The 27853-nt window shown below is 44.8% G+C and overlaps 1 protein-coding gene across 2 annotated transcripts in view; it reads left to right on the top strand.

Moving 5' to 3' along the window:
• FOXN3 (forkhead box N3) overlaps positions 1-27853 on the top strand; it is a 400895-nt gene that overhangs the window by 91430 nt on the left and 281612 nt on the right. For both annotated transcript variants that reach the window (XM_027120287.1, XM_027120292.1), the window contains exon 2: positions 11836-11951. The gene's annotated coding sequence lies outside the window, so the exon portion shown is untranslated. The remainder of the gene's footprint in view (positions 1-11835; positions 11952-27853) is intronic.

Below are 27853 nucleotides of genomic sequence, written 5' to 3'. Positions count from 1 at the left end.
AGTTTCTCTTCTCCAAGAGCTGGCCCCAGGGACTCCTCACTGCTGCAGGACAAACAGCAGAGCAGCTGCTCCAGGAAAAAGGCAACCCGCACCTGCTGGCCCGCATCCTTGCGGCTCCAGCCAGGGTACCAGGCTGGTTGGAATGCTTGCTCTCTGCAGAGTGGTTCAGCGGCTTAGGAGCTCTGCCCAGAGGGACAATGTTTGTGTCAGAGCCACAAGTGGATAATAGGGGAGTCCAGGGACCACCTCTAATTCTTTCCTGTCCCCCTTTGCAGCCCGGATGCTGTCCGATCACACTAGCTTGTGCCTGATCTCTTGGGTCAACTTGGCTTCTGGCCTTAAAGGCTGGTCTGGTTTTTGGTTTCCCTCTCAAAGGGCGCTTGCAACAGAGTGAGGCAAGGCACCCGGCCCCTCCTTTTGGATGGGTCTGGGGCCATCCGTTCCGGTCCGGGTAGCAGGCAGTGTGTGCATTCTGGGCTGGTTGAACCGCGAGTTTCCTTGGATGGGTTTTTGAATTCTAAAAAAATGAAACTGAGAAGTGAAAATTCCCTTAAAACACCAGTTCTCTTATCAATTTGCCTAATCACCAATTCACCAGAAATTCAATTCCGTGTGGAGTGTTTTTCGTGTTTGTTGCCACTATCTCAAAAAAAAATTTAATTTAAAAATTAAAATGAAGCGTAAACTAAAATTGAAAAACAAGCTGGATGTGCCCTTCATTTACAAACCCTGTAACTCCGAAGAGATGGCAAAAAGAAAGAAACAAACAAACCAAAGGACATTCCTATGTAAAAACATTCAAAAAGGTTTCAAATTATAGGCAAATTGCTCATCAGGTGATTCGCTTTAGGCTAATTGGTCTAGAGTCAAGGGCATGCAGAAGTCGACACTTTTGTGCTCAGGGACACTTTCTCAGGCCTGTATTCATCTTCTTTCAGACAAAATTCTAATCAACTCTCTTATTTGGTTCCCCAGCCCCTGGCATATTAGATGTGAATCAGAACAGGGAGGGAACAGCCAGAACCAGACCACTTGGTGTGTTCAGAAGGCCCGCTGATACCCTGACAGCCAGGGAGGGGCAGGTGGAGGCCAGAGAAAATGAACATGCAAGTACAGGGATGAGAACACTGCACTAGCGAGGGGCCTTGTCCTGTGTGCTGCCCCGTCTGCCCTCCTGCCTCAAGATTCTCTGGCTTCTGAGGGCACCTCTGTATTATAATGCGCATAATGCCAGCCAAATCATGAAAAATATTTATAACAGGCTAAATCACATGTTATCCACTTTGCCCCATTCATCGTTTTCTCATACAATCCATTTTAGAAAGGTTTTCGTCAAAAGGGACCAAATCATTGACTCTTGAATTGGGACACCCATTGGAAGAAACCAGTTTCCCCTGCCCTCTGGGAGAAGCCTCCCCAGAACGCTGCCCCTAAGGGTGCCTTCTGCTGCTTCATCAGCTCCCCCAGGCCAAACTAGAACAAATCCAATGGCCTGGAAGATTTCACTCCGAGAAGTCCTCTTTCACCAAAACGATGTAGCATGACCAAATCCAGTTCATTCTTTTTTTTTTTTTTTAGCAGTTAAACTTTTATTTTACTTAAATTTTATTTACCTTTTTCTTTTTCTTTTCTACAAAGGCAGATAATGATCGTTGATCTGCAATTGCCGTGTTGTGCACTCCCCGAAAGGGGGCAAAGTTGGGAGCTGGGGCGGCAGCTCGGAGGATGCTTTCACCGGCAGGACTAAGGGGGCAGGCACCCCCGCGGCCCCCTCTCCCGGCCTAGATCATGTCGGTGGTGTTGAAGACCCACTCCATGAACTTGTTCAGCTTGTCGGAGGCACTCTGGACTCCTGGCGGCCTCAGGTTGTCCTCTCGAAAGTGCCCAGTTCATTCTTGATGTGCAGGGTGATGTGGGTAGGAGGTCGTGAATAGCCCAAATCACCATGAAATCTACTTTGGATTAGTTGGTGGCTGCTGGTCCAGAATGGCTTCCTTCCTTAAGGAGACGTATTAGGATTTTCCAGAGAAACAGAACCAACAGTGCATGTGTATGTCTGTGTGTATATCTATATCTATATATCTTTCTATTAAGGAATTGGTCCATGCAATTATGGAGGCTGAGAAGTCCCATGATCTGCTGCCTCTGAGCTGGAGACCCAGGAGAGCTGGTGGGGCAGTTCCAGTCCAAGTCCAAGGGGCTGGGGACCAGGAAAGTTGGTCTAAATTTCAGTCTAAGTTCAGGAGAAAACCAAAGTCCCGGTTCAGAAATAGGCAGAAAGAGTGAATTCACCCTCACCTGCCATTTGTTCAGTTCAGGCCTCCAGGGGATTGGCTAAGTCCCGCCCACGTTGGGTAGGGCAATCTGCTTCACTCAATCCACAGATTCAAGTCCCATCCAGAAATACCCTCACAGACCACCCAGAATCACGTTCAGCCAAGTATTGGGATACCCTGTGGCCCAGTCAAGTTGACACGTAAAATTAACCATCACAGGATGCTAACCAATTTATTGCTGCTTCCTGCTGATTCCAATCCCTCTTTTACGTCCAAAGCCCAAGGAGCCTCTGATCATCTTTCCCCTCCAAGGCCCTCTCTGAGGAGTGGCCAGGATTTAGGGTGGGACACATGGGAAGGAAAAGGGTTCAGGACGTGGGAGCAGGCTGAGAGGATGTGCTTTGGGGGCAGGCGCTGACCCATCTCCTTCCACCCTTGGAAGAATATAGGGGGGCGAGGGCCGAGAGGAGCATTGCCTAACTTTAACCACCAGCCATAATTGATGCCCACACCGATTTATCTGATACTTAGTATCTGTCCTTTTATAAGTATTGTTGCTACAGTTATTTTAAGTCCTTTACAAGCCAGTACATTTGTGAGCACACCTAGAGGCAGTGTGGCTCTTGGAAAGAGCATGAGATCAGTTAACAGCAGGCAGAGTTGTGCCTCTGAATGTGTTGACTCCAGGCCAGTCACGGACTTTGGAATCTCAGTGCTCTCCCATAGGAGATGAGATTGCAGATAATTGCCACACTAATTCATAGTGTAATCTTGTCATAGTCAGATGAGATGACCTATATGAAAACACTTCATAATACTCAACAAATATGGAAGGGTGAAGTAAAGGTAAGAAATGACTGTTTTTTACTACTGTGACTCTATTCCTTAAGTTTGTAAGTACTGGTCAGGATTAGTTAAAGAGTCATCACTACCTGCCCTGCTGGTACTCGAAGACTAGACTTTAATATACTGGACTCCTCTCGAGATGGCTTTCAAAAAGTGACATAGTTCTTTGGCCAGTAAAGTGTATACACGTACCTATTTTCTGTTTTGCCTTATCTTACGGATGCGTTGATCATTATTATCATAGTATGTAGCCAAGAATGATTCGGTTTAGGAAAGTAATAGTCAAAACTTTGCTGGTCTTTTGTAGGATGGTTTTGCCATAGCCCTTGCAAATAAAGTAGTGGCTTCTTTAAAACATGCCGGTTCAGAGTCACGGATCTGCATTTTTAAAGCCTGCAATTGATTGTTCAGTGTGAAAATTGTATTCCAGTGAAACACATCAGCATGTAAATCTAAAGTGTGGCCATTTTCATCTAGATTGAATATTATTAAGTAGCCCAAGGGATAGGCTGTAATTAAGATTTCGAAGAGCTTACTTTTGTTGACTGTGATGAGTAACCCCGGTATTGAAAGTGGCATACCAGTTTGAAGAAGGGGAAGATGGCCCAGCAAGACGGTATCTACATGTTTTGGCTTTTAGGTGTCACGAAAGAATTTGAGTTTTCTTCACTGATCCACACATTTGATGAGGGCAGCGATTTGAACGTGATGCAAATACGAGAATGTTCAGATTCCAGGGAAATCACATTTCTTTCTGAACGATGGCAGATTTCCACCTTGTTAGTCCCTCACTGATTCTAATACCTTCTTCCATGGGTTTAGGAACAAAGACCAACTGGGGACATATGAAGCCCTTGTTGGGGTTTATGCTTTTGCCTAATTAAAACGATTGGATTCACAGCCTGCTAATGCAGCTCTAGTTAGAAGGGAGAACAACTCTCAGCTTGGATCCACTTCGGAAAGTTTGCAAAACCTCCCCCTGCCTTTCACAGAACTGAGGTGGCACATTTCTGATAGCGTCTTTATTGTGGTGCAATTCCATGATAACTGTTCTTAGGTGAGACGAGATGCTCACCTTGTTCTGTCCTACGCACACCATTTTAAAAGAAAGAAACAAAGTTCTCCATTTCTCTCAGGAGAAGTTAGTGAAAGGATCCATGCCTATTTGCACCACCTTAAGCAGGTACCCAGCAGGCTAGGTTGGCACACAGCTCGTTTCAGCCATCCGTATTTTCAGGTGTACCATATGTATTTAGTACATCATTTGATAATGCTAAAAAAATATTAAAGCAGTGTGAGACTAAAGGAGAAAGAAGATGAATGTTAGCATTCCCCTGGGGTTCATGGGTGAAGGAATTAACACAGCGTGGCACTCTACCCTAGCTGTGTTTGTTTCCATGGCAACAGCTACGTACATGTTTCAGACTATCTACAGTGACACAGTTGCAGAAATAGTAGCTTGCAGGTTTCTGATATCGCATCAGTGGACAGGCAGCACGTACTATATTAAGTAAGTGTAAAAGAATTTAAAATATAGCTCTGATTCAGATGTATATTAGCTCAGCTAAGCGATGTATTGGGGATTTCGGCATTCCCCTTCCTCATGACAACAAAATCTGGGCAAAGTTGAAAGTTGCAAGATTCCAGTCAAACAATTATCCCTGCTTGGGTAAATATCATCAAATGAAACAAATGTGAGTGAGTTACAAAGGTAAGAAAATGGCTTTTGTAGATGACATATTTCAGAAGGATATAGTCAGTGAAGCTAATTTTTTGGAGGGCGGGTAGTGATGGGTAAGGAACGTAAGCTTTGGTTGAAAATAGCTGAGTCTTAAAGCAAATCAATGTGCACCAGAATCTTTAACTGCTGCTGAGTTTATGGTAACTAAGGTATTTGAATGTATCATTCTAAAATTGCTTTTATATAAAAATGATCAGGTGAGGAGCAGAGAGGCTGACTGGGTATATGCAGTTAAAGAGAAATTGGGGCTCCGTTGTCTTTCTGAATGCTTATGTAAATATCTCCCTTCTCGCCAGGATGACCCTGGTTTGTCTTTCACATTCGCTGCTACTTTTTGGTACCATTTACTGTCCTGTGTGTTTGTATTATGCTGCCACGTTGTAGCCTGATAAGACTTGAGTGTTGGTTAGAGAGCACCCAAGTAAAGATGACAGACTTTGTAAGTGTGTGACTTTGCAGTCAAATTGTACAGTAATTTAGGAGAACTGTTCAAATGAGTATTTAGTTACAGGCTAGACCTCTGCTTGTGAATAGTAGCCTAGGTATTAGGTTAATGGATTTTGATGTGCACATTATGATTGCGGGAGCTTTCAAGTATGTTGTAGTTCAATTTATACTGAGGTTTTCATGTCAGAATATTTTTATTTATGCCCATTATTCCACGTAAGCCTGCATTTACCTTACAGTTTTATTATTTATGTATCAGGAAAGAGAATGTAAAATGGCATGGTAATGTAAGCCAATCTATTCATTTGAGGAGGATTTGTTTTCTGACCATAGGTGGACTTTTACAAAAAGTGGTATGAGAAACGCAACTCTTGTGTGTGTGAGACTGTTTTTTATGTGCACAGGGAACTGTCTCCCACGTCTACTGCACACTGTTCTTCACAGTAATTATTTGATTGAATGTTCAGAGAACACCTATGGGAGGAGGGGGTTCGGGAGCTTCCTGCACACCTGGGGGTGTGGGGGGCTGGGAGAGATTTGGGGTTGTGAGTCAGGGATGGAACCCTAGAATGTTTGACACCCTAGTGGATAGATACGACTTGCCTTCTAAATAAGGTGATCCAAAGTGAAACTAGTGTTGAAACCTCCCAGCAATGCCCATCTGTAGCCTGAGCCACCCAGAGACGGGAAGTGAAGTCTGTGTCTTCTAAGGGGAATTTTTGTTTTTGTTTTTGTTTTTTTTGTGGTGGCTCATACTAAAGGCAGCTCCTTTCTCAGACGGGGAGCCCCTCTGCCTATTCTCACACTCATCTCTGTAGTTTCGGGACCCCAGCCCATCTTTGGGGCCGACGGGAGGGCAGGCTTGCAGACCCCCTCCCCCATGGCCTGAGCTGCCCGGCGGGCCCCGGGTATCCTGGTGGGCAGCCTTTCTCTGTGACAGCTGCAGGAAGCCACCTGTGCTTGGTCCCGAGGCAGAGAAACCAAATACTATTGGTGTGAGGGTTTACTTGATGTTCTGCTATTACATTTGAGGGGCCCTGGAAGCCTTGGGTCATTACCCTTGAGCTCTGAAACTGGAAATCAAAAAAGTGCCAATGAACTACTTTGGATGATAGTTCAACTTCTGCCTGTTTGGGGAGTGCAAGCCCTTCCAACAGCTGACACGTTTGTATATATTTTTTTCATCGTCCCAGAGTACTTTCCAGTGTAAACAAAAAATCTCCAGAAGACACCAGTCTAAGCCATGGTATGTTAACTCTTTCGTAAAAATAGAAAAACACATAAACCAAAACATAAAGCCCTAGGCGGCACCAGTCATTCAAATGTAAAATCCTGGCAGTGCTTGTAGGAAACTCAATTGCTTCCATCTGAAGAGCCAGGAAGTTGATTTGGAAAAAAGTAAATTTGAGGGATTCCCAAATAGTGGCAGCATGAAATGAATAAGAGAAAAATGAAGGTACAGACTGATCTTATTACCAATCGTAAATGGTAATAGAATTGCCAGAATAAACTTTCTGGGCATAGAGTCTCCACTGCCTGGTTGTTTCTGAAGGTTCTTAGTGGTCACAGGGTAAGAGACAATCCCCAGGCTGGTGTCCAGGGCTTTCCACCATTAGTCCCTTTCCAGCCTTCTCTGTCACTAGGTCTCTTTCTTGAGTATCCCGGGGCCTGCCCTAGGGTAATAAATACTATATCCTGGCCTCGTGTGGGAAGTTTCTAGGCCTTTGCTCTTGCTGCTGTCTCTGCCCGGATTCCTTTCCTCCCACTTTCCTGGCTTCAATTCCAATTCCTCCAAAAAACCTTACAGATCTCCCCCTGTCACCCTCCCTGGGATGACTTTTCCATCCTTTCCATCATGCTCCCATAGCAGTTGGTCTTCAAATTATAGCACTATTTCACTATATTAGGATGAGTTGTATCTTTTCTGAACTGTGATGTAAATGTATCAAAGACACAGGACCAGGCTTCCCTGGTGGCGCAGTGGTTGAGAGTCCGCCTGCCGATGCAGGGGACACGGGTTCGTGTCCTGCTCCGGGAGGATCCCACATGCCGCGGAGCGGCTGGGCCCGTGAGCCATGGCCGCTGAGCCTGCATGTCCGGAGCCTGTGCTCCGCAACGGGAGAGGCCACAACGGTGAGAGGCCCGCGTACCGCAAAAAAAAAAAAAAAGACACAGGACCCTGATTTAGGTACTTCTGTAGCTTTTGCCATACCTAGAACAGTACTTCAAACTTGTTTTTCATTGAATTCTTAAACACTTGCAAAGGTATACATCATTGAACAGTCTTCTGCTCAAAGACAGACTGTTAGATACTGAGATTCCTAAGTCTATGTCTGTCCCAGAACCAAGCATCGTGACCAGTTCAGCTGCTTTCGGATGCTTCCAAACTTCTGGCTGTTTGGCATCATCTAAACACGGAAGCCAGGTGAATGGCTGATACTCTTTTCATCTTCATGGAATCAAAGATTTTAGAGCCAGAAGGAACTTTAGGGAGCTAAGATCATATTACAGAGGAGAGAATTGTGAGCTTGAACCGGTAAGTGACTTTTCCGAAGCCACGTGGTTGTTTAGTGACCCACGTGTGTGGATCCAGCCGGTAATATCTCTACGTGGTCCTGCCTCCTGAGCCTTCCTGGCTGTGGCCTTGGGTTCCACTGAAGATATAGCCAGTCAATTTCCTTTCTGCCCCGCTTTGGGATTGGCTGGCCTTCTGTCTATACACACCGTCATCCAACAATAATTCCATTAACTCTTTGCTCGAGGCTGATATCACTGGGATAGAATTAAAAACAAAAGAGAACTGAGAGTTGAACTCAGGGGGACTGAGAGCAATGCTAACAGTTCATTAGCCATCGCCTTGCTAAAGCTACGGCAGCTGCTGGATTCAGTCAAGTTCAGACCCTTAAAAAGAGTGGAAAAAAGAAAGCACATAGTTTCCAGTGCCTGGGCACTGCACAGCCGTCCAGCTGGGTGTAGCACCATGGCAAAAAGATCTGTTCAGTTTCAGAAATACAAGACCCCGTGCTTGCACACAGGGAGGGGACTGTAGCTGCAACTGGGCCTGATTTGGCATTACTTCTGCCTGCAGTTCTATCAGACACAGCTCCTATGGGAAGTCCATTAGTATCTAAAGAAAGAACCAACCCTCCAAGTTGACATAAGGAGCAGGCCTTGTGTGTGTGTGTGTGTGTGTGTGTGTGTGTGTGTGTTTAAAGGCCTGTGTCTAAGGTCGACAGGCTTTTTAAGAGAAACTCTTGGTTTTCTATGTAAACGGTGTACTTCTCTGGTCCAGAGTTAGCCTGTTAAGGGAATGAAACAATTCAGGTTTCTGAGTTGGAAGCCTGATTAATCTTTCTGCCAGTTACATATGGAAATAAATTAGTAAACGGTCCATCTGGGACTAAACTACTGCAGAGATGATAAATTATCGCCATCATATGTCTGTGTTGCTGCAGACTGAGTCGTGCTCACCAGGAGCTGCTGAAAGATATCTGGATGCTCTAGCGAGGTCAGAGGAATAAAAGTTAAAAAAAAAAAATTAGAAGTAAAAAATTTACCTTGAAATGTTTTTTGGGAGGACAGTTTGGTTGGTGCCAAGTTTGTGCCTTAGAACTGCTCTATCTGCAAATATTTAAAAGGAGAGTCTGGGCATAAGAAACATTTTACTTTTATATTTTCAAAGGCCAATACAGTAACAAGTATTGATTAGTACCCAAATGTCTCAGTGAGTAGGATAGTATAATTATATATACAATAAAAATATACCCCTGTGTAATATTGCACCTTATAACTTTCAGAGCAACTTCTTGTCTGTTTTCTTATTTAAATTTCAAAGGTGGGACAAGTCAGTGTCTCTAATTCTTTTTTTTTTTTTGCGGTACGCGGGCCCCTCACTGCTGTGGCCTCTTCCGTTGCGGAGCACAGGCTCCGGACGCGCAGGCTCAGCGGCCATGGCTCACGGGCCCAGCCGCTCCGCGTCATGTGGGATCCTCCCGGACCAGGGCACGAACCCGTGTCCCCTGCATCGGCAGGCGGACTGTCAACCACTGCGCTACCAGGGAAGCCCTCTAATTCTTGATGGATGAAAAAGTGAGGTTTAGGAAGTTGAGTGCCTTGCCCTTAATGACACAGATGGCTAAATGGCAGAACTGGGATGAACAACGGATTCGGAATCCAGCTTCATTTCCATCAGAGCCTTGCATGACATCAAAAACATTTTCAGTTTTTCATCATTCATCTAGCAGCACCAGGAAATAAAGCCTTCTATTTCTGTCAGTTTTCTAGAAGCAAAAGCCATACCTTCTTGATCATGAAAAGTAGTTTTTTCTCTAATGAGAAGTGTTGAGTATTAGTTTAACTTTTTTAGGGCATATTTTAATTTTTTTAATTGAGGTATGATTGACATAAAATTTTATTAGTTTCAGGTGTACCACAATGATTCAATATTTGTATACGTTGCAAAATGATTACCGCAATAAGTCGAGTTGACATCCGCCACCTTACATAGTTACAAAAAAATTTTTTTTCTTGTGATGAGAACTTTTAAGATCTACTCTCTTGGCAACTTTCAAATATGCAATACGGTCTTATTAACTATAGTCATCCTGTATCTCCACGACTTACTTTATAACTGGAAGTCTGTACCCTTTGATCCACTTTATAACTGGAAGTCTGTACCCTTTGATCCCTACACCCATTTCTCCCCGTCCCTGGTTTAACTCTTCCTTTTGACTGAGGCACACCCCTCTCCACTTGAGTTATTTTATAAAGCTAAACCCATCAGTGCCTTCAGGGGCTTTTTAGGTGTGGTAACATTTTGCCCCTTTGCAGAATGGCCCGAGGCTACTGTGACATCCAGATTCTTATGCCTGCTTTGAAATTTTCTTTTGTGTCTTCCTCCAGGGCAAACCTTCAGCAGTTAATCCTTGAAGCAGCTGAGGTGCTCCCCTCTAGAAAAAGCAGTTCAAAACGTACAGAAAAGCAGACTAGACTTAGAAATTATTAAATCACCTGGTTTACCAGACGTCAGTTTCTAAACATAAGCCATAGGTGCTGCTAAGTAGTCTTCATACAAGAAAGAGAAGCAACGGGCCCCTAGCATTTACGTGTCTGTGCTTGGCAGTAACCTTGTCTCACCGAGATCACCTCCAAGTTTCTCACGTATCAGCCAGACCTGGTTCCTCCATGTACCTGAATAGCCCTCATGCTTTCTCACCTCTGGGCCTTTGCTTCAGCTTTTCCCTATTCCCGCCTGTCAAAATCCTGTGCAGATCTCAAGTCCCATTACGATTGTCTTGATGCTTTCCCTTACCTGCCTCCCCACACCAATCAGAAACAAATGTCTCCTTTGAAAACTTCTAACTCTTTGTTAGAGAAAATAACACGGTCTGTATTTGAGTTGCCTGTATACCTGTTTTATCTCCCATAGAGGACAATACATTTCTCAAGGGCAGGGATTTCATCATCTTCTCTCTCTGACCCTTCTTCCCTCCCCAGTCCCTAGCCCAATACTTGGCCCTTAATTGAAGCTTAACATGCAGTAGAATAGGGTAATTTTATTTTTTAACAATGGACTCAATGTCTTTGGATGGGTGGATAAATTAATGATTTAAGATGTATCAGTATCACTTGGAGGGCTTGTTAAAACAGATCCCTGAGCCCCACCTCCAAATATTCAGATTTAGTAGATCTTGGGTTGGGCCAAGAATCTGCATTTCCAACAAATTCTCAGGTGATACCGATGCTGCCCTTCCAGGGACCACCGTTTGAGAACCACTGATAGAAGGAATTTGTTTCCTAACATTCTCACACTAAAGCTCATAGGCTCACACCATTCTTTTCATTAGAGAGCCTATTGCTGTGTCTTCCTTGATGTGTAGGTCAAAAAAATATCTTCCGTTAGAAATTATGATGCCGTCTGTCCCGTGTACCAGCTTTTCTATTTTGTAAGATTATAGGTTAACCGTGTCCTCCAAACCTGTAGCCCATTTAGTGAGCTTTAGCTTGATAGCATCTTTTTCTCCAGGAATAGAGCCAGCGTAATTTTATTTTACAACAACAGACTAGGGAGTCATTGACTTTGCAGCCTGTATACCTGGTCTACCCGGAGGATCAAGGCTGGTTCTCATGGTGGAAGGCCGGCCTTGGAGGCTTGCTGGCGCTCTGATGTTTTTCCTTTATATAGACAAGTGTTTCAGTGGCAGCTGAAGTAAAGTAAAATGATCTCACAAATGTCTCAATGGCAGCTAGAGTAAAATGAGATAATCTCATAATATCTATGGCATGTATTTTCAAATCTCTGGGTCCTTTTATGCCCCATGAGGCAGTTTCAAGAACACTCCATCACGAAAGACCCAGTGCTTCAATAACTTGCCAAGAAATAAAGAGGTACCGTTGCAATTGACTTTTTCGCTGAAGTATGTCATGTTTTAGAGAGTCAGGCCAGAGGTGACATCCACCGTGGTTGAGAGGGTTCTCTCTCCTCCTCTGCTCTAATCCCGTCGTCCTTCTGCTCCTCTCCACCAGCCACTAGACGCATCATCTCCTAGAAGACCAGCGTTCTCGTGATCATGGAGGCCTCTCTGTCCTTTCTGTGACTGGAGCAATGCTGACCTCGGTTTCCTGGACCCATTCTGACTCAGGTAACCAAGCTTTGCCTTCCCCAGCTGGCTTACACCTCATGGAGATTGCACTGAATAAATGAAATACCAAAGCTATATTTAAATGCAAATGCCAAATTGATTGCTTCTCCAGCAGTTGAAATCCTCCCCCTCTTCCTCCGCGTTTTGGCGTCTTTTTTTTTTTTTTTTTGCGGTTCGCGGGCCTCTCACTGTTGTGGCATCTCCCGTTGCAGAGCACAGGCTCCGGACGCAGGCTCAGCGGCCATGGCTCACGGGCCCAGCCGCTCCGCGGCATGTGGGATCTTCCCGGACCGGGCACGAACCTGTGTCTCCTGCATCGGCAGGCGGACTCTTAACCACTGCGCCACCAGGGAAGCCCCCTCCGCGTCTTATTTTTCTTTTTTTTTCCCCGCGTCTTCTTAATGATCAATTTATACAGCTGATCAGACTGACAATGTGGTCAATGAATTTAGGCATTAAGATAATGAGTCACATCTTTATTTAAAATTTTGGTGTGTGTCATAGACACAAAGCAACAGGCACATTGCTGGGAATTTTTGTATAGAAACTAGCCTCTGCCGTACCTAGTTTCTCTAAGTCATTTTCTTTCCCATAATACTGTATTTCTTTTTATAAATTTATTTATTTATTAATTTATGGCTGTGTTGGGTCTTCGTTGCTGTGCGCGGGTTCTCATTGCGGTGGCTTCTGTTGTTGTGGAGCACGGGCTCTAGGCACGCAGGCTTCAGTAGCTGTGGTTCGAAGGCTCTAGGGCACAGGCTCAGTAATTGTGGCACACGGGCTTAGTTGCTCCGCGGCATGCGGGATCCTCCTGGACCAGGGATCGAACCCGTGTCTCCTGCATTGGCAGGCGGACTCTCAACCACTGCGCCACCAAGGAAGCCCCTATATTTCTTTTGAATTGTATTAATCTTTCTAATGTTGGACCTTTTAATTGAGTTTAATAAGTATCATTGAGTATCTGTTATGTGTTCTCAGGGCAGATGGGGATAAAAAACTATAAGACGTATAAAAACATAAGATACATCCTCATGCAGCTCAGACCTTAGCAAAGGAGCCACGACTCACTCATAAGAAAATGGCAGATGGCGCTCAGCTTCCGGCCGGAGCCGTGCACTATGGTAGCTCTCTGGTTCAGGGAATTAAGAGACCTTGAGGATTGGGATTGAAATAATTGGAGAGTTCATGGAAGAGGGAGGGCTGAAGGCGGGCTTGGTCACAGCCAAGAGGGAAGAGAAGCAGCCTGGTCTGGCCTGGAAGGCGGGAACGAGCCTGCCATGAGCCTAGCCAGTGAGGACCACACAGGGCTTGGAGGACCCCGAGCCTCTTCTATCCCAGCCAGAGCCAGGCTCCTCCTCAGGGCCTGGGTCCCTTAAGGTTCCCCTGGGGACACGCTCCCTGCTCTGTTACAGAGTCACCTTGGCTGACGGCTTCCTTCAGGGGACCCTAGTCTGTGGTGCCCCAGCCCTGGCTTGGCTACCTGGCTGGCCTTCTGCTTCCTTGGGCTTGCCCATACCTGGCCTCTGCCTCTCTACCTGATTGTTTATCCTCACATACCTGCCCCCCTCCCCTCTGCACTCTGCCTGGCGGGTGTGGCTTGACAGGGCCCCGGGATGAACCAGGTGCTGTGTGAGGTCAGTCCCTGGTGATTCACAATGGGTGATTCTGAGCTGAGAAGTGGAATGGAAGGGTAGGAAGAAGAAGCCAGGAACGTGAGTTTGTACGTTGATGCCAAGAGTGTATCACGAGTTCTGAAAACCAGAATTCAGGGAGGGCCTCAAGGCTGAAGCTGGGGCCGTAGTCAGGGATGGGAGCCCAGTGTGCTGATTCATCTTGCAATGGCCCAGCAAATCCTGCCCACACCTAGTGCTTTTGGATAAAGCAGTGGCGGCGTTCCTGCTCTGGGTCTTGAGGGTGCTGGTGAGGGTCGCCGGCCGAGGCCCCCGCCCAGCCCGTCAGGTCTGCGTGGCCACACACCACCTTCCTTAGCGTGCACCAGTGCTTCTGGAACTGAGGCCTGGCTCATCCAGGAGCTCAGGCCTTCCTGGAGTCAGAGCCCTGGATCACCAGCCACCAGGAAGTGGAAGAACTAGAATAACAGTATTCGTGTTCCCCTCCCACACAAGCAACTGCCTAATCTGTCGTTGCCCTGCCTCTTCTAAGCCTGGGGTGGGTCAACTACGGCCCGCTGGCCAGGCGTGGCCCACTGCTTGTCTGGGGTGGACAAGCTGAGATGGTTTTCACATTTTAAAATGACTGGAAAAAATTAAAAGAAGAATAGTATATTTTGCCTCGTAGAGATGATATAGAATTCAGATTTCAATGTCCCTAAATTAAGTTTTACTGGAACATAGTCATGTTTATTTATTTCCAGATTGTCTATACCAGCTTTTGCGCTACAAGGGCAGAGTTGAATAGGTGCGTCAGAAACCATAAAGTATTTGCTTTCTGACCCTTTATAGAAAAAAAGGTGCTATCCTCTGGCCTAGGCAATTGATTGACACAAGTGTTTGCAAAATTTGAGGTGTGGAACTTTTTCCCTCATAAAGAAAATAGGATTGAAGGATGAGTGGGATTTAAATAAGCAAGAGAGGAAGAGAGGCATTTTCTAGATTGAGATAGAGAATTGGTCCTAGTCTAGTTGGATTTTTCTGTTCATCTATTTAACTTTCAGTTAAAGCTAGATATGACACTGAGGCTATTTCATTTCAGGAATCTAATTATTAGGGTCGTCTTTAAAAGGAGGCATCCAGGCTTCTCAGGTTAACGTAAATGTTGGAACAAATCAGCACCAAATTAAAATATAGCCTGCATTTTGGAACTTTCTTCTTTTTACTTGGCACTGGGTGTGAACTATTTTGTTTTAAACCAAGAAAGCATTTTGTTTTAAATCAAGTAAGCATTGAAGGTTTGCCATGAGTAAGCTATGGCATTTAATCTTCGCAGCATTTTCCCAGTCTGGTGGGGATTTTTGATACTGTTGAGTGAAAACTGGTGAAAGTTGGAGATGCGGGTTCTAATCGTATTAGCTAGCTGAGCCAGGGCAGGCTGTGGGATACTAGGGTAAAAAGTACACTCCAAATCTCAGGGTTTAGTGCAATAAAAGTGTATTTCTCACTCACCCAGAGTTGGATTGCACGAGTGTGGCTTTGCTGCCTCCCCCATCCTGTGACACCTACGTCTCAAACTGTGGTTTCCTGGTTGCTTCAATATGTGAAAAAGAGTTGAGAACACACACCCGTTCTTAGGTGCCTTAGACCGGAAGTGACTCAGACCAATTCCACATCCACAGTCCATTGGCCAGAACTAGTCACATGACCCTGTCTCGTTGCTGGGAGGGTAGGAAGTAGGGAGCAGCGTGAGGTACGTTTGGGGTTCCCACTGCCCCTGCAACACTGTAGCGCTGTGGGAAAGCCCAAACTTTTATCTGTGCTTTTGTCTGCTCATGATTAAAGGGTAATTAACCCAGACCTACATTTTTTCACACAGTTTATGAAAGGCTTAAAAAGATGTATGAAAGATCTCTAAAAGGTATAACGAGTTGTAAAATATGTAAGATATAATCGTTACCTAACTTCTTTACCGGGTCTTGAATGGTGATGGGCTGGAGTTGGGATAGTCACACGTGCCCCAGTGTGCCTGGAAGCATCCTAGCATTTGCCAGTTGACCCAAGAGAATTATAATACAGCCCTTCCTTTCCCACCTGGAAATATGCTGGTATGGACAATACATGACATGCTCACCCCAGCTTACCCCACTGGTCATCCTTGAAGATTAATGTTAGCTACTGTTTATTGAGCCTCTTCCAGAGGTCACACTGTCCTCAGCTTCTACCTGCCTTCTTTTCATTTAATTCCCCAAACAAACTTGTGAAGTAGGTACAAGTAATGTCATTTTAAGATGAGGTAACAGATGCAGAAAGGTTTAAATTGTGGTCACAGCTAGAGAGTGGCACCAGCTTGCTTTGAACCCAGCTCTTTCTTGCTCTTTCCAGCTCTTGCACGTGACTGCCTCACTCATCCTTTACGAGGATTGTGCCCTTGACCACGTGGGGCCCCCCTTCCCTGACACTGGCTTGGGAATCTGTTCCCAGACCGCACACGGGGAGAAGGGTACAGCTCTGAGTGGTGAGTCCAGCCCTTTTTGACCCCGATGAGAAGACAAGTCATGGAATCATGAAGGGGTTCTCCGGAGCCAGCAGTTAACAGGTTCAGGGTGGCAAGCGCCACCTTTCACTTGGTCCCTTTCTGCCTGCTTCCCTAATGTTGACAACTGCAGCTCATTTTAAAAATGGGCACCACCTTTATATATAGGGAGAAAAGATTTTATTTTGAGATCTAGGGTGGAGTAGAACTCCAGCCAGTGAAGACTTGCCATGTGCTGTGCAGTTGATCCAAACAGGCATCTTCCCAACTTAAACAGTGAGTAGAAACTGAGCTCCATTTTCAGGAAGTTTGTTTACAAGTTTGTTTATTAAAAAAAAAAAAAAAAACCCAAACCACAACCAACGACCAGTTTGCTTGAAGAATTATATCAGACAAAAACCCATCTACTCAGGAGATGGTTTTAATTTCCCTGGTTCCTGGCCTTCCTAATCACTGTTCAGAACTGACCCCACGGAATCAAAGGGAATAGTCTCTGAAAAATGGACCAAATGTATCAGAAGCACCTATTGCAATGCTTGCTTCAAGAAACCCCCCAGACAATTATACTTGTGGTTTCTAGATGTACAAAGAAAACTAAAGGAATTCCATTATGAAAGAAAAATTAGATGGAAATTTCTAATCCCATCTCATAAACAATATAGGAATAACTTTTAAATATTCTGCTTTAAGCATGTATTTAATGTGTGCTCTGGGAACCAAATAATCTTGCTAAGATAAAACATTCTAATAATGATTTATGTAAATTTATTTGTACAACGTAATGGTGTAGTTGCCTATAGCAAATTGCTTGGAATATGAAATGACATTTATGAGGTCTTTTTTTTCCCGCCTCTGAATGAATACAGTGGAGAAAATAAGAGACTCCAGAAAGGACAACAGAAATCCATGTTCAAAATGGAGTCTGAGGCCAGAAGAGGCAGAGGCAGCTGGACAGGTTAGGGGGTGTGTAAACAGTCGAGAAACTCAATTCGATATGTGTTCCTGTGATGGTCTCATTATTTGAGGCATCTGTAAAGCCACACGAAGAGTGTGTGTGTTAGATTCTTAGAAGGCTAGAACCCTTTATTTTAGTGATCATAACTGTGCAGACACCAGAGCTCTTTCAGCATAGCGGACGACAGATCACTTGTTGTCAGCGTGCCCTGAGAGGAAGGGTACTTACAACATGAAGTGCCAAGAGGCCAAATGTAGTTAAAAATCGGGCAACTAATCTCAGTTCCCGGTTACTTTAATGCCAAGGGAAGTTATGCTTGAGTCATAAATGGGGCCCAAATGTTAGTAAACAAAAGAGAAAGCTCTCCCAGGGACTGATTCATAGACCTATGGGGAGTTTTCCTATGGCTGCCCGCTTAGCACGTTTGCTTATGGCTCTAAGGTGTTTCCCAGAAACATTTCATTACATGGAAATCCCCATATATGTAACAGAGAGAGTTTCTGGATCTGTGCTTTGGCCTTGTACATAAATGCCCAGTGGAATTTGCCAGAACCTGTACTATTTGGAAAAGATATGACATTAACACCTTGGTTGTAGACGGCATTTAATTTTTTGTTTCTCCAAGTATTTTTACTATCTCACTTGGTCGCCACACTCATTTTTGTGAAGAAGGTAAGAGTTTGTCTTCTGTATGTAGAGAAACTGAGGGGCCGCAGAACCTCCAAGGAAGGTCACAAAGCGAGACGTTGGTGGGGGAGGGGACAGCTTCCCCACTAACGTTCGTCTCGTCATCACAAACTAAAGCAGATGAAAGAGATTTGTGAACTTTGGAGGGCTTGCTTTATTTAAAACAAGATCAGAGTTTTGGTCCCTCATAAACCATTGTGGAATGACACCAGCTCTCCTGAGAGAAATGGCTTTGTCTGATGGGACTGAATGACTGCTGTGGTGGTCCAAGGCCTGAGAGAGCAGGCATAAAGCCTCAACAGGACTTGAAAGCAGAGTGAAAACAACGCTGGCTTCTAGGAAAGACGGGATGGCCTGCGTTTTTAGCGGTGCTAGTTAAAGTGCATGCACTGTAAAGGCTGTGGCTTCTGGCAGGGCTGCTTGTAGTGAGTGACCCAAGGGTGCCAGGGAGAGGCAGAGGATGTTAGGCTTAGCATATCAGCCAGAGTTTCAGATTCCTGTCCCTCCTCTTTCCAGCTGAATGACTTGGGGTGTGATTTCTGAGCTGTGTATTCCTAGAAAATAATGGAAGGTATCTGAGCCTCCATTTCCCCATCTGTAAAAGGGGGATAATGATATTTAACTTATAGAGTTGGCGTGAGAATTAAATAAAATAATTCTTATAAAATGTTTGGCACAGGGGGAGGAGGGTTGGGTGAAGGGGATTAAGAGATGCAGACTTCCAGCTCTAAAATCAATAAGTCCTGGGAATGTAAAGTACAGCATAAGGAATAGAGTCAATAGTACTGTAATAATTTTGCATGGGAACAGATGGTTTTACTTGTCGTGGTAATCCTTTCATAATGTATTCGATTGTGGGATCACTATGTTGTACACCTGAAACTAACATAATGTTGTATGTCAACTACACATCAATAAAAAAATAAATAAAAGTAAAATACTTGGCACAGTGCTTGGCAGACAGTAAGCGCTCATTTTATGGCAGCTCTTAAAGTGATTATAATTGTCATTACCTAAGAATGTATGTTCCCGGGTGGCACAGTGGTTTGAATCCGCCTGCCAATGCAGGGGACATGGGTTTGAGCCCTGGTCCGGGAAGATCCCACATGCCACGGAGCAACTAAGCCTGTGCGCCACAACTACTGAGCCCACGTGCCACAACTACTGAAGCCCGTGCACCTGGAGCCCGTGCTCCACAACAGGAGAAGCCACTGCAATAAGCCCATGCACCGCAACGAAACTAGAGAAAGCCCGAGCGCAGCAACGAAGACCCAATGCAGCCAGAAAAAAAGAATGTATGTTCCTGACTGATAATTGGAAATGAGATGAAAATCCATCTTTTATTTAATGAGAATGAATTGAAAAGACTTCTAAGTCAGTTGTTCCTATGTACTGCAGATAACAAGGTAGATATGAGAGCTCTTTCAACAAAGAGTTCTTCATGTTTGAAAGCCCTTTGCAAGCTGTTTGCCAGGGAGAGAGAGGCCAGATACAGAGCTCTCGTCTCAAGGGAAGAGGGAGATTTTTGCACACAGGCCCTGAGCTGGCCACTTTAACATATATGGTCTTTGTTTTACAAGAATTCAGAAATTAAGCTGGTCTAAATCCTTAGTTTTTGCTGAAAGCCCTGGTTCGGGTCCAGACTCTGCAAGTTGGTTCCCTTCAGAACCGTCATCTTGGCTGGCGGAAGAGTAGGTTTGTGTCAAAATAAATGGATGGAAATCTTTGGTCATTTGCTCCTTCTGCTGTCTGCCTGCAAAAGACTGCATTCACATTCCTTGCACATGTGTTCTTGGCCCTGGTGGGTCAGGCCCCTAGGCTGAAAGTGTGAATACACCCTTTTGTTAGAATTCATTTCCATTAAAAGCATGCATAGTGCTTTCTTATCAAGGGTTGAATTGGATCCGATGTAAAATGTGTTTTTTTTTTTTTTGAGATGGCCATATAGTTATGTCACCTTAGAAAAGGTGTTTCACAGAAATTCTCTGAAGGAAGATAAGGAAATGTGAAACATTGTGAAGTGAAATGAGAAAGTAAGTAATAATTCTCAGATTCGGGATCCAATCTGTCTATTTCAGTGGTTCCTGGACACCAGGGGCCCTCCTGTGTGGAAGGTAGAGAGATTCTGAGGGGCCTGCTTGAGTTTACAGTTGATGGGGTGTGGGGAGGAGGGGGGAGCAAACAGATATGTACAAATAAGTGTTCAAAGATGAACTTTTCCCCAGTCCAAGGCAAAGAGAAAAATAAACTCAAGATAGTGAGTTCAGTATTCTTTACTTGGAAAAATAAAAAGTTGGCAACCTACGCCTCTCCGAAACTATTTTTGAAATTTTATTGTGGTGCAAAATCACGATCTGGGAACCTCCCTGACTTGGCTTCTCTCGCCCCTTCTCCTTGGTTCCCTTCTCACCTCCCTCTCTCTCCTCCATACTGGCTTCTACTACTGTTTACTGGAGGTCCGCAGCCTGGGGCTTGTCTTCCTTATTAAACAGGAGATTAGCAAGCGCTAGAGACAGAGCATCAATGAAGACTTTCTTCCTGCTTTAGGGAGGAGAGAAGAAAGGCATTTGAAACGATGAGCAGACATCTGGCCACAGCACTCCGGCTTAAGAATACACAGCCACACCTTTGTCTCCTGGTGGAAATCGGCAGACCCCATCCCCCCTGCAAAGGCAGAGGGTGAACTGTTACTCCTGGTTGCCGTTTCCCTGTAGTGGGCATATTTATGTGTCCACGTTTATTTTACTCTCACTCTGGTATATGCATGTGAACTCCCCAAATGGATATTTGGGCGTTAACCAGGGACCGAGTCTTTTGAGCCCAAACTCAGAACTGTGCTCAAGTCTCGTAGCTCCACCAGTGTAGCCACGTAGCTCAGGTGAGAGGTTTTTGGCTTTTAGGATAGAGTTAGGTTCAAAGGAATAATTGCAACTCAGAGCAGGGGCATCTCCCAGAGTCTGAAGAGGTAGAGCTGTTTTGAAGTTGATACCCCTTGAAAGAGAATGGCATCTAAATTGGTCTCGTTATTATGGCAGCTCATGGGGAAGGAAGGGAAGGCGCTTTTGTAAAGGGCGTAACACACCCCCAAGCCCAGTCAAGTGGCCTCTGAATGGTTGGACTTTTAACCAGCCTAGGAGAAGATGAGTTTGTTTGTGACATGAACACATCTGACGGCAGGTAGGTTCAGCTCACTCTTTAGCATTTCTTTCTTTTTGCTGGAAGCTGAGGAGACTGCCTTTGACTTTTTTCCTCTGAATACCAGAGGATATCATTACCTCAGATAGAAAACGTATTTTTCCAGGTGCACAAAAAGAGGCAGGAAATTGGTTGGAGTTGCTACTGGAAGGTCCAAATGACTTGCCAATTAGAATTTAATAGACTTTCTCTGTGGTTAGTTTGATCTGTGAACGGACAGCTTCTCTTCTGAATCAGTCTTCGGTGAACTGGTAGAAGATTGGGCAATGCTGTTTGAGACTGCATGATTTCTAGAGGGTTCCAGCATCGGGGGTCCTCTAAGGTAAAGAAGGAAAAGGTTTGTTTTTTTGCAAAGTGGTGTGTGCCTGTGTGATAGGAAGTTAGGTGCTTGGTAAATGCTTCTAAATAGTGACGGCCTAGTATTCTTATGGCATTTAACTTTATCCGTCACGTGAAAGTACCTGAAGCATTATAAGAAGATTCTTATAATGTTGTATATATATGCATATTCATGTAATGCAGATGTATATGTAAATATGTGTGTATGCAATGTGTGTATAAATGAGCAAATGATGTCATCTGATTCTGGGACAGTTTATAGGATTCATTGATTTCTTGTGGAGATACCTAAATGATCCCCGTCGTAAGTGGTTCCACTTTTGTATTAGTCAGTCTCCACTTCTTTTTTAGCTCTTCTACTCGGGACACATAAGTAGTCTCTGGATGTGTGTGTGTTTAACTGAACAAAAATGTCAACAACCTGCTATTTATTTTATTAAACAGCTTGAGCAGAGATGTTTGGTCTGATTGCCAGAAATTGTTAGCTTATCACCGAACTGTCCTGATGATTCTTATTATTCAATTTGCATTGCTTATGATAATAATTATTACTGCATAAAAGAGCATGATGTTTTATTTGTATAGTTCTTTCATTAATAATTTAATTGACTATTACATCCGAGTGGTTCTGCAATACGTGCACATCGAAATTCTTAGAGGTTGGCCCCGGCACCTTGGGAAGTCAGAATATAGATATAAATTGTAAGGCTGGAGGCACGGATACGGGTGGTAGGCAGGCCTTTCGACCTTGACATCCAATGGGGTGGCTGTACATTTCCCCTCATATTTATTTCCAGGCATTTTATTGATTCACCCACTGTGACTCTGATCTGGTCATTTTAACAACCTAAGAAATTAGATCATGGTATAGTTATTTTGGTCACTAAAATGACTAGATTGATACTGATTTATAAGTGAAAAAGGTAATGATGGCTAAAACAATAAATCTGACCCCAAATGATTGAATCAGTGGCTTCATATAACAGAAGCTGTGTCTTTGGTCCTGGTCTTTAGAAATGGGAAGATTTCATTGGTCACAACTTAGCCAGTGTACCTGGACTACATTGCAACTGTGTGAGACGTATATTTTGATACGTTTGCTGTAGAAAAACTTTGTGGATTTTTTTTTAGTGTAGGAGAGTACTGCAAGTTTTGTCTTAATTCATGTTTTATATATTAAATAAAATGGTGAATTAAAATATGCCTTTGGAGGCATGAGAAATTGGGCTGAACCTGACTCTGGGGGGTGTCAACCCATAGTGATGTTCCAGGAGCTGCATTTTATTTTATTTTATTTTTTGGCCATGCGTGTGGCGTGTGGGATCTTAGTTCCTCCACCAAGGATTGAATCCGCCCCCCCTGCAGTGGAAGCACAGAGTTCTAACCACTGGACCACCAGGAAATTTGCAAGGAACTGCATTTTAAAACTCTGGATTCAACAGGGAAAGAGAGCCCACAAAGGAGTTCCCATTTGGCCAGTCCAGCTTGACGTCTGGGAGGATGAACTCACGTGTTGATCAAGAATGTCGTGCGGGAAATCTTCCACGTTGGAAAGTGGAGTTTCCTAAGATGATTGCCTTCTGCTCTGCTGGTAGATGATGCATTTGGAGCAGGTTTTAATGTCTGGCCTTGCACCGGGGGACGTGTACACTGGGGCTCAGGAAAGGAATTAGAGGGTTTGGGGGATTGTTTGAGAGCTTAGTTTTATTTAATTTCTTTTAATTTTTAATTAATTAATTAATTTATTTTTTGGCCGTGCTACATGGCTTGTAGGATTTTAGTTCCCCCGACCAAGGATTGAACCTGGGCCCTTGGCAATGAACGCACGAAGTCCTGAACACTGGACCGCCAGGGAATTCCTGAGAGCTTAGTTTTAAAATTTACCTTTTGGAAAGGAGTTTGGTTTCTCATAATTAAAAATTGTGTCTACGTCTGTAATAAACAGCTAGGTTCCTAGTACTGCGAATTCTCTGGGTGCACAACCAGTTACTGATTTAGAAGAAGGTCATGTTCTGGTGGCTAAGTGGTACGTGTGTATCACTCAGGGTAGACTAGGTGATAGGTTAACAGATGGCCCCCAAAACTCAGGGGCATAAAACAATGAAGGTTTATTTCTTGCTTACCCTACGTATCTATTGAGGTTGGCTAGGGACTGTGCTTCAAGGCATCCTTGACCTCAGTCCCGGATGGAGGCAATGGAACATTCCCTGTCACCAAGGCTGAGGGAAAGGAGAAAATGGTGAAGCACGTGCTGGCTCTTAAAGCCATCCAACTTCCGCTCACATTTTATTGGCCAGAGCTAGTCATGCGGCCACACCTAACTTCAACAAGGTGGGAAGATGTTATATAACTGTGTACGTGAAGGAGAGAGAGCTGAAATATTTATAAATAGCTGTGTGATGCCCATAATGTACAACTTCAATATTATAGATAGAACTCTAGAAACCTAGCTCAGTGGAAGCAAGTGAGCAGAGCTTTGAGAGAATTCTTTACATCCTTCAGAAAAATGGACCAGTCGCCTGAAATGGAGTTGCTTCATCTCTTCATTATTGTCCTCTCCAGAGACTGAACCAGGGAGTGGCTCGGGGCTCTAGCCCCGCAAACTCTCCATCTCACATACAACATAAACCACTCAAGCAAGCATTCCGTGTGCTTGTTTTGCAGGTGGGCCATCTGTGGAGTCCCGCAGCCATCCCCTTCTTGGCCAACCCTGTGCCCCTTCTCAGCTCCTCCTACACAGACCTTCTGGAGCAGCCATTTTGCTTGGTTTCCCCCTCTTGGGTGTTCACTTTTATATTTCATCCTGTATATTTCAGTTTCCTAAGTGGGCATCTGAAGGTTTCTTCTTTTTTTAAAAAAATTATTTATTTATTTTTGGCTGCTTTGGGTCTTTGTTGCTGCGTGCCGGCTTTCTCTGGTTGCGGTGAGCAGGGGCTACTCTTTGATGCAGCACGCGGGCTTCTCTTGTTGCGGAGCACAGGCTCTAGGCGTGCGCACAGGCTTCAGTAGTTGTGGCACGTGGGCTCAGTAGTTGTGGCTCGCGGGCTGTAGAGCGCAGGCTCAGTAGTTGTGGCACCCTGGCTTCGTTGCTCCACGGCATGTGGGATCTTCTTGGACCAGGGCTCGAACCCGTGTCCCCTTCATTGACAGGTGGATTCTTAACCACTGCGCCACCAGAGAAGTCCCTGAAGGTTTCTTCTTACAAAGACGAAGCTCGCTTGTTTGGGGCATTGGTCTGTGCGTACAGCCAACAGTAAGGAAGTTGTTCCTCGCTCTCCAGGCTCAAGGAGGCTCCCGTTGTCCTTGCCTCCGTGCTCTCTGTGTCTTCTATTCATCTCTGCCCTGCTGTTCCAGGGTGCTGGCTTTAAGTCTCCCTTTTGGAACTGAACGCTTGGGTTTGGGCTTGAGTTGGTGTAACAATCCCCATCAGGGCCTTAGTTATGTTCTCCAAGTCCCCAAAAGGAATTTATATCTACACAAGATAGCCTCACGGAGCCAGCAAATTCAGCTCTCTGGAATATAGCCAGGAGTTAGGGAGAAACAAAACATATCTCAGAGAACAAAAGAGCCTTCTCCAAATCCATGCACTAAACTTTAAGTTGATCCTTGCTGGTTTTGTGTTATTAATGTAGCCACACTCCTAATTAACGTGGTTGTCTGATTTTCGAGAAAACTTAGGCACAAAGAGGTTAAGTAATTTGCCTAAGGTCTCAAAGCTAGGAGTGGTAGAACGGGTTCTTATGATTCGAGACTTAGAAGGATAATCAGTGTTGATGAAGGTGGCAGTGAGATAAGCAGACAGGCTGGACTGTATTTAACTCTTTTGTTTTTTTTTGAAGAAAGTAGTATGGAAATATATAATAACTGTAGGACGATTCCCTTCAAAATGGCCATGTTTAGTTTTTAATTCTAATGTATGACGAGTGTCAGTTGGCTGAGAAATTCCAGCAAGTGGAGCTGTGCTTCCTATTGCCAAAGGAATATGAAGTTACTGGATGTTCTCTTTGCTGAACACCTAGTTTAGCGGGTGTATAAACAGATGCTTATGAAATGCTTTTTTGCACAATCAAGGTGAAGCCTCGACTCAGTCTGTGTCATGACGATCAGCCTGGTTCTGGTGTGCTTGGTGTGAGGTGGACGGCTTCAGGCATATCTGGGAGCAGGGGCAGACCCCACCCCATGTCTGAGGATGGCTGCTTCCTACAGGCACATTCTGGCCTGGAAGCCGATGGCGACCAGATGGCTGACATTCACCGAGATCCCCCATTTGTGTTGAGTCTCACAGTTTCAAAGCAGTGTCACCCACATGATCTACTTAACTTGAAACAGCCCTGCAGGTTAGGCAAAGCAGGTATCGGTGTCATTTCCGTCGTTCCGGTGGGGACGGGGAGGCTTAGAGAGAAGCACCCAAGGTCACAGCACCAGTGAGACCCAGAAGCTGAGCCCCTCACCTAGACCGGGTACTCGCACCCCTGTGTTGCTCCGTGAACACCTGCCCTGTCCCTGCCCGTGGGATGTGGCCAGAGATACTTTCCCTACTGCAAGGAGCTTTCTTTCCCAGTTAATAAAGTCCAGTTCCACAGAGAAGGAGACAGAGGAATGTGAAGGTCCAATCACAGCACGAACCACTTTGCTCTCAGATGGAACAACATTTGATAAGACATGAACAGGAGAAAAAACACCTTGGAACCTCAGGCAGTTCGGAGGCAAAGCCTTCTGTATTCGAGCCGCAGTCAGCAGCTCTCCAATTGGAGAGGCCCCACAGCCCTGCTTCCTGGGCCGAGGACGAGGCTGAGATTTCCCTGTCAGGCAGGGGAAGCACATGCCTTGGGATTGCGGGTACCGAGGGAGGCTCTCACTCTAACCCAGGCATTGGAGAGCCACCTGCCTACCCAGCTGGTGTACCCGGCAGGGAGAAAGAAGAAGTTTGTCCACTGGTTGTCAGCCTCTCCTCCTGGTGCTGGGGGTCAGGGCATCCTTAGGGTGGTCCGAGCCGAGATCTGGTCCAGGCTTGTCTGTATAACTAGCTCAGGATTAGACCTTAAGCCAGTTAGGGGACACTGGGTGTCTATTTTTCTCATCTGTAAATTAAAGAGTTCTCAACCTCACTCATAATTTAAAGAGGCTCAAATCAAAACTACAAATGTGATACCATTCGTCACTTGTATGGTAAGTATTTAAAAATTTGAGAATATCCAATTCTGGGCTGGAGTTGGGAAATAGACACCCTCTCTCTGTTTTCCTGGGGGGATGCATTGGTAGAGCATCTTGGAAGGGCATCTGGCAATATCTATCAAAAGCATTGACCCAGCAAGTTCACCCTCAAGAATGTATCCCATGGATCTACTCACCAAAGTATCAAAAACTGGTGAATGGGAATATTGATATTGTTCATAATAGCAACAGCAAAAAATTAGATACAACCTCAATACCCATCCCTCGGGGACTGAATAAGTGTTTATCCTTGGTAGACAAGTGTTTATCCTTGGTAGACCAGTGTATATCCTTGGCACACTGGGCAGCATTTAAATAGGATAACGTGGGAGGGGTGCAAAGATATAATAAGTAACAATAATACATGTTTTTTGAGTGCCGTCTACATTCTGAGAAGTTTACATGTATTGACTCACCTATTCCCGTTTTACACTTGAAAAAGCCAAGGCACAGTGAGGTTAAATAAACTGCTCAAGATCATAATATAATCAGAAAGTAGCCTGGCGTGGGGAGTACGAAGCAAGTATTTTGGTTTGAGAACTTTGTCCATTGCCTTTTTTTTATTTATTAAAATTTTTTTTTAATCTTTGGCTGGGTTGGGTCTTCATTGCTGCACGTTGGCTTTCTCTAGTTGCGGTGAAGGGGGCTACTCTTCATTGCGGTGTGTGGGCTTCTCATTGCGGTGGCTTCTCTTGTTGCAGAGCACAGGCTCTAGGTGGGTGGGCTCAGTAGTTGTGGCGCAGGGGCTTAGTTGCTCTGTGGCATGTGGGATCTTCCTGGACCTGGGAACAAACCTGCATTCCCTGCATTGGCGGTGGATTTTTAACCACTGCATTGGCAGGCGGATTCTTAACCACTGCGCCACCAGGGAGGTCCCTGTCCACTGCCTTTTGTCTTAGTCTGTTCAAGCTGCTGTAGCAAAATCCCACAGACTGGGTGGCTTATAAACAACAGAAATGTATTTCTCACAGCTCTGGAGGCTGGAAGTCTAAGATCAAGGTATCTAGTGAGGACCCTCTTCTGGTTTGCAGACTTCTTGTATTCTCACCTGATGGAAGGGGCTAGGGAGCTCTGCAGGGTCTCTTTTATAAGGGCACTAATCCCATTCATGAGGGCCCCATCCTCATGACCTTATCACTTCCCAAAGGCCTTACCTACTAATACCATCACATTGGATGTTAGGATTTGGGGGAGACACAATCATTCAGACCATAGCAACTTTTTAAGTGGAAAAAAAAGCAAGTTTCAGGTCCTATTTATGTTAAAAGAATCAAGTCATATATGTGTATATATGTATATGCATATATGTGCATGCATATATGTGCTTATATTTTCATACTTATTTTTGGCAGGTTACACAAGATAA

The sequence above is a fragment of the Aethalodelphis obliquidens genome, unplaced genomic scaffold, assembly GCF_003676395.1.
Source record: "Aethalodelphis obliquidens isolate GAN/ISIS:26980383/991018 unplaced genomic scaffold, ASM367639v1 scaffold21, whole genome shotgun sequence".
Taxonomy (NCBI): domain Eukaryota; kingdom Metazoa; phylum Chordata; class Mammalia; order Artiodactyla; family Delphinidae; genus Aethalodelphis; species Aethalodelphis obliquidens.
This window is presented reverse-complemented; position numbering and strand designations above follow the sequence as displayed.